Source organism: Sinocyclocheilus anshuiensis, unplaced genomic scaffold (genome assembly GCF_001515605.1).
Source record: "Sinocyclocheilus anshuiensis isolate Anshui unplaced genomic scaffold, SAMN03320099.WGS_v1.1 scaffold1115, whole genome shotgun sequence".
NCBI lineage: Eukaryota > Metazoa > Chordata > Actinopteri > Cypriniformes > Cyprinidae > Sinocyclocheilus > Sinocyclocheilus anshuiensis.
Window position 1 is genome coordinate 733,757 of NW_015547735.1, and position 7,646 is coordinate 741,402.

At 32.5% G+C, this 7,646-nt stretch overlaps 1 pseudogene; it reads left to right on the plus strand.

Moving 5' to 3' along the window:
• Window positions 1-1,345: 1,345 nt before the first annotated feature.
• The window catches only part of LOC107704366 (zinc finger protein 410-like), an 11,818-nt pseudogene continuing 5,517 nt past the window's right edge, over window positions 1,346-7,646 (plus strand).

Here is a 7,646-nt window from a genome sequence, read left to right on the forward strand (position 1 = left end):
GTCACGCAGGCGTCATGACGGCGCGTCTCTGACGTGTGAGAGCTGATGATGGACAGAAGCTTCTCTCTCTGACCTGGTCAGACACTGCGTCTATTAATAATCAGTAATATATGGATGATGTTATTCATATTCATGTATTCTCTCTGATGTGGACAGGTTACATTCGGCTGAATCCATGCTTTCTGATGAACTTGACTCCAAACCTGAGGTATTAATGATCCACTGCTGTTTTAATCACTTATTCTGATTTGTTATATTAGGGCTGCACGGTTTAGGGAAAAATTGAATGCCATTTTTCCTGATAAAACTTGTAATTGCAATTTAATTATTATTATTATTATTTTTTTAATTCTAGGTTGTCTGTGTTCACATATTGGCTAAAATGTTGTTTATATATAAATATGCATATAAAATACTGCTACTATTATTATTATTATTATTATTATTATTATTACTAAAATCGTTTTTTTTTTTTGTAGAGGACTTTAAAAAACAACTGAGGTTGACGAGGTTGACTTACAGTGAATAAAAGAATAACAATCAATTAAAAAGGAATATTTTTTAGAGGACTTTAAAAAACAACTGAGGTTGACCGGAGTGCTTTACAGTGAATAAAAGAATAACAATCAATTAAAAAGGAATATTTTTATTTTGCAACAATAATAATAATAATTATTATTACTTAATAAAAATATAAAAATAAAAAAAACTAGTAATTAACAAGGGAAAATGCTTCTGTTATTTTGCATATATCTAATGTTTTTACATTTTTATTTTCTTTTACATCAACAAAACCTGATGCTCATGTCGGGGTTATTATAGTTAACTAATACTGTTTTTTAAAAATTGGTAATAAATAAAATAAGCTTTAAACGAAATAAATATAATATTAAAACAAATAAAAACTTTAACTAAAGTTAAGATGAAAACAGAAAATATGCACATTTTAAATTCGCCTACATTTTGTAATATTTTACTATAAATAAAAAAAAGAGTATTTAAAATATAGTAACAATAATTTTGTTTTACAGTACAGCTCTAAACTTTCAGTACTAATATTTATGGATGTCTTAATTTCATCATTTTCAAGCATTAGACCATCAAACTCTCTTTTGTTGGTAATCGTGCAGCCCTGATTTATATGCAGTATTGTGTTTTGACACTATAATAATCATCATACAGCAATAAGATGTAATATGCATTATGAATATTTCAATAATCGTCATCAGAACTTGGCTCAGGTTTAACCGTGGTACTCATTTCTTACTGGAGGATGCGTGACTGATATAAGTTGAACAGTGTTATTTTATTGTAGTGTGGTTGTTGGGTGCTGTTCCAGATCAGAATGAGCTTTATTGCCAGGTATGTTTACACATACGAGGAATTTGTTTTCGTGACAGAAGCTTCCACAGTGTAACAGAATGACAGAGAAAGAACAAAAAACACAGATAATAAAAAATAGAACAAGTAAATAAGGAATAAAAATATATAAATTGACAGTTGTATGTGCAGGTATATTACAATAGACAGTTTTTGTATGTACAGGTACTGTATATTATGCGCAAATTTGAGGTGTAGACTGAGTATGAGTGTTAGATAAATAAGTGTATGAGTGAATAAATAGTGTGTGTTCCACAGTTATTGTTAAGTGTTCATGAGACGGATGGCCTGAGGGAAGAAACTGTTCCTGTGTCTGGTGCTCAGAGCTCTGTAGCGTCGACCAGATGGCAACAGTTCAAAGAGGGAGTGTGCTGGATGTGAGGGGTCCAGAGTGATTTTGCCAGCCCTTTTGCTCACTCTGGATAAGTACAGTTCTTGGAGAGAAGGGAGGGTTGTACCAATGATTCGCTCAGCAGTCCGGACTACCCTCTGTAGTCTTCTGAGGTCAGATTTGGTAGCTGAGCTGAACCAGACAGTTATTGAAGTGCAGAGGATGGATTCAATGATGGCGGAGTAGAACTGTTTCAGCAGCTCCTGTGGCAGGTTGAACTTCCTCAGCTAAAATAATGAAAAAAATAATTAAATTTTTTAATTTTAAAAATTAAAAAAATAACTGTTAAAAAGTAAATAATAAAATAAAAAATACAGAAAAAATATTTATTTTATTTATTTTTTAAATATTAACATTTAAAAAAAAAAATCTGTTAAAAAAATAAATATTAAAATAATAAAATAAAAAATACTGACAAAATATTTATTTATTTTTTTAAATATTAAAATAAAAAAAAAATAACTATAAAAAATAAATATTAAAATAATACAATAAAAAATACTGAAAAAAGCTGCTGAATTTGTAAAGAACTGCTTTGTAAAAGTACTTTTTCGTTGTTATTTTTTTTCAAAGAATTTCTGCGTGTCATCACTTTTGAGAGTGATTTTCCAGCAAAAATAACTATATTATGATGTATACTGTTACAGTGATATGAAATAATAGGATGTGGTAATGCAGGGATTTATGTTTATTTGAGATTTTTGTTTTTAGTTAATATTACACATTTACTGTTTGCTGTAACATAAATCATTTACAAATGCATCATGAAAATGCATATCAGATTTTAAAGACTAAATGCCCCAAACGTCTGGCTGTGTTTCAGAGAACTAACTAGTTACACATAACAGAATCACGTAATTTAATTACAAAATAAATGTAATTGTAATCAGTTACAGTTACTGAGAAAAATAGTGTAATTAAATTACAGTTACTTATGAAAATGTTAGCGATTACAAAGAGGGTGACGTCTAAATATTTTCACACACACACAGATTTAATTGAATTGTTTCATAAATTGCATTGACTGCTTTAATATATGAGACACGAATGTTTCAGGAGTTTAGGACACAGAATAGGGTTTATGTTTATGCTTTATTTTTTAAGATGAACAGTTTTTTCCAAGCCGTTGTTAGATGCCAGTGTTTCTGTCAACTGTGCAAAGATTTGATTTCAGAAACAGTATCATAGCTATTAAACTATATTGTGTGTTAGTTTTAAATCTGTATTTAACCTCAGAACGATCTCAAAGTAAAAGAGCTGCTAAAGACTGATATTGTGGCGGCTGTGCTTTAAAATTAAACTATTATCATCTTAATTAAAGTGAAGAAGGATTTAAATGTCTGACAGTAATCAGTGTTGAGCAAACCCTGTTTGAAAATGATTCTCTTACTCAGTATTTCTGTCTTGTTTTCTAGTATAAATATCTAAAAGTTCTTGAATCAAATGAATTTACTGTACAAGTAAAATGACTTAAGATATTAAGTCTTGTTTTCTGTAAAATAAAAAATATGCAAATTCTGTTAGTTTTTCCTTAAAGGAGACATATTATGCCCCTTTTTACAATATGTAATATAAGTCTCAGGTGTCCCCAGAATGTGTCTGTGAAGTTTCAGCTCAAAATACTCCACAGATCATTTATTATATCATTTTGAAAATGCCTATTTTGAGTGGAAGCAGAAACACGCTGTTTTTCGTGCCTGTCTCTTTAAATGCAAATTAGCTGCTGCTCCCCGCCCCCTTTTCCAGAATAGAGCTGCACCATTACAGCTCGGACCTGCTAAAAACATCTGTTTTTGTTCTGATTATCATGTTTATCACGCTGAAATCATGCGTTTTAAACCATATGAGTCTGAACTTCTAATATACGGTTTTCTGAGCGCACACATCCGAAGCACACGCATAGAAAGCGGCTGTCACAGCATGTGAGTACTAAACTAAGTTCTCATTCACACAAAGGTTTACGTTAAAAACACACGAGTTGCCGGAGTCTGGAGGAAGCGGACACTAAAGCCTCACAGTGCGGCCCGCTGGATCTGCCAGGTACAAACACACCTGTGTCAACGGGAGAAACCCTTCGGAAAACTAGCTCAAAACATCAGCGTTTATATTTTCACAAACATTTCAATTTAATGACTGTGCTGTCACTTATAAGTTTTTTTATTTATTTATTGCATTTACATCGGAGTAATTTACAAATGCATAAGCCTTTAAATTTTCATCAGATTTTTTAACTAATGACTGTGTGGTCAGTTAAGTTATAATATTTTATCTATTTATTTTTTTATTTATTTTTATTTGATTTTATTTGATTATTTTACTCTTACATCTATCCTAACATCTGAGTAATTTACAAATGCATAAGCTGTTATATCTTAATCAAAAGGATTTATTAACTCATTACTCATTAATTCATTTGTAAGTCACTTTGGATAAAAGCGTCTGCTAAATGACTAAATAAAATAAATAAAAATAAATTAACTGTTATCAGTTATGTTTTTATACTTTTATTTTATATATATATTTTACTCTTTGTACATTTGTCTTTATATTTTCAGAAGTACTGCACATATCTGAATCAATTAAAATACAAATATATTTTTAAGACATAATTTTATATTTTTTTATTATTATATATGTTTAGAAAGAACAAAAAACAGCCATGTCATAAATGTATTTATATTTGAAATTAAAATATATTTTTATTTATTTATGAATTTGTTTGAGTTTTTCTAAAAAACAGAACTGCTCATTTTGTAAAGAACTACTTTACAATATTTTTTTCAAGAATTTTAGACTTTTGCTTAGAATTATTCTTCATTCTTTAGATGAGAACGTGATCATCTTAGAAAAGGTGTTTTGTTTGTCTGCATGAGATGAATTTTATTGTAGTTTTGAACGTGTAACACGACTCATTTTTGTGATTCTTGCTCTGCTCTGGTGTTTTTCAGAGAGTCATGCCGCCTCCCCGTCGCTGTCAGACTTCGGCCCTGAGCGAAGCCCATTGGTGGTTCAGCTGCAGACTCCTCCCCCTCCAGCACAAACCCCGCCCACCATCCTGCAGGACCTCCAGAACCACGACAGCTCGTCTTACGTCCTGCTCAATCTGGCCAAAGGTGCGATGCTTATAAGCTCACATATCAGAGTCCATCATACAGCACTAGATCACAGACCACTAGTGAAACTGCTGCGATTTTTCATTTAATTTTCATGGCTTATGTCACCATATTTGGGTGAAAAATCTACTTGTTTGTGTCTCTTCTGCTTGACTGGAGCTTCATAAACTAAAAAAAGATGCTCATGTCAGGGTTATTATAGTTAATTAAAACTAAAACCATAAAAAAATGTTTCTAAATAAAATAAATGTTGACCAAAATAAAAAAATAAAGCTTTTAATTAAAACATATTAAAAATAATACATTTGTCATTGTCATTTTATTTGTTTTATAAATTTTACCTTTTGTACATTTGCCTTTATGTTTTCATAAGTACATGTGAGTGCGCACATCTGAATCAGTCACAAATGCAAATCTATTTTTTTATGTGTTTTAAATTTTTTAAGGTAAAAACATTATAATCTAGTGTTTGAATATATATATATTTTTTATTTTTTTTTATTTAATATTAACATTTAAAAAAATAACTGTTAAAATAATAAATATTAAAATAATAAAATAAAAATAATGAAAAAATTATTTAAATGTTTTAATATTAACATTTAAAAAAATAACTGTTAAAATAATAAATATTAAAATAATTCTGAGGCTGGGACTCTAAACAGTGTTCTGTGCTCGTCTGTGCAGCCAAAGACAGAATGGTTAGCATGTTTTGCTCAAACTTTCGCCATGGCATTAGAACTGGTACACTGTTGTCGCTTGCAAAATCAAAATGACAGCGCCATGGGTGTAAACTTACAGATTAAAGGGCGGTAATATTATAATGAGATCCCTTTGCCGCGTCACCAAGGGAGCGAAATCAGACGCGCTCGTTTTCTCAGACGCTTGCAGAAAAAGGCTTCCCAAAACAAAGTTACTGGGTTAATCTTTTTCACGTTTCCTTGGTTGGTAGATGCACCGGGGGACCTGATTATAGCACTTAAAACCTGGAAAAGTCAGATTTCATGATATGTCACCTTTAAAACAAGCAAAAATATCTGCCAGTGGGGCAAGAAAAATAATCTTGTTTAGCTTTTAATTAAGATTAATTTTCTTACCCCATTGGCAGATATTTTTGTTTGTTTTAAGCAAAAACAAAATTTTGAATTTATTTTTTTTTTTTTAGAAAACAAGACTTAATATCTTAAATCATTTTACTTGTACAGTAAATGCATCTTGATTCAAGAACTTCTAGATATTTATACTAGAAAACAAGACAGAAATACTAAGTAAAAGAATCATTTTTTTGCAGTGTGGTTACATTAATAAAGTAATTGAAATAGTTGTTCCACTTTAGTCCGGGTAACTCGTAGCAGCTTCCCAGCAGTGTTCGGAGCTTGCAGTGATGCAGTGGTTGTGTTGTAGGGCTGTCGGCCGAGCCGCTGGTGTTTGTTCAGGACGATGTGGACGAGGCGCAGGAGGAGATTTCGTCCGGAGACTGCGGTGCGCCGTGGTACCTGCGGGTCCAGGAGCTGGCTCACGACAGTCTGATCGCCGCCACACGCGCGCAGCTGGCCAGAGACGCACGCCACAGCCCTGAGCACATCCACAGCGGTCAGCCGGAGTCCGAGCAGAAGCAGGAGCCCAGAGCCGTGTCACAGAAGAGCCACCGCTGCCCCTATGAGAGCTGCCAGCGGACCTTCAGCTACCCAGCACACCTCAGATACCATCTGAAGACACACCGGTGACCACAGAGCACACACACGACAAGTCCACTCTAACATTACACACCTCTTTACTCACACTTTGGATCAGCTTAATGCATCGCCGATGAATAACAGTGTTCATTTCTTTAAAAAAAACTAAATTGTTTGAATGGTAGTGTATCACAGTTTCCACAAAAATATTGTGCAGCACAACTGTTTTCAACATTGATAATAATCAGAAATGTTTCTTGAGCAGCAAATCAGCATATTAGAATGATTTCTGAAGATCATGTGACACTGAAGACTGGAGTAATGATGCTGAAAATACAGCTGCGCATCACAGAAATACATTACAGTTTAACAGATATTCACAGCTGTTTCACATTGTAATAATCAGTGTTGGGCAAAGTTACTTTTAAAAGTAATGCATTACAATATTGCGTTACTCCCTAAAAAAGTAACTAATTATGTTTATGTTTTATGGAAAGTAATGCGTTACATTACTTTTGAGTTACTTTTTAAATCTGGGCAGGGCTTGTTTGCTTGTTTTTAATATAAAAAGTTCTTCTTTTACAAATGTAAAGCCCTTTCACAACAGAAGTGAAATGAATACGCCTCAGGCTGAAGGAAATGTAAATTCTCGTCTGTACAGTAGAGGGCGCCGCTCAAACTAATCTCATGAAGAATATGACGCAGGAGAAGAACGTTCAACACTAGTCAGCAATAACTAAAATCAAACACAGATCTGTTATTTTTGCTTAGTATGGTTGATTTGGATCATCGAAGGTCAGCAGCAAAAACACTGGTTGATAAAATGGGATTAAATACATAAATCATATTTGTCTTACTTAACATTTAATTATTGCAGGTTTGCGTCATATTCTGAGTTTTTATTGATTGTGAGGAACACTGAATGTGTTTGTGTGCAGTAAGATGAGTAAACACATGTTGATATTATATTTCCTTCTAAAGTAAAAAGTAATGCGTTACTTTATTAGTTACTTAAAAAAAGTAATCTGATTACATAACTCGCGTTATTTGTAATGCGTTACCCCCAACACTGATTACCATCGATAT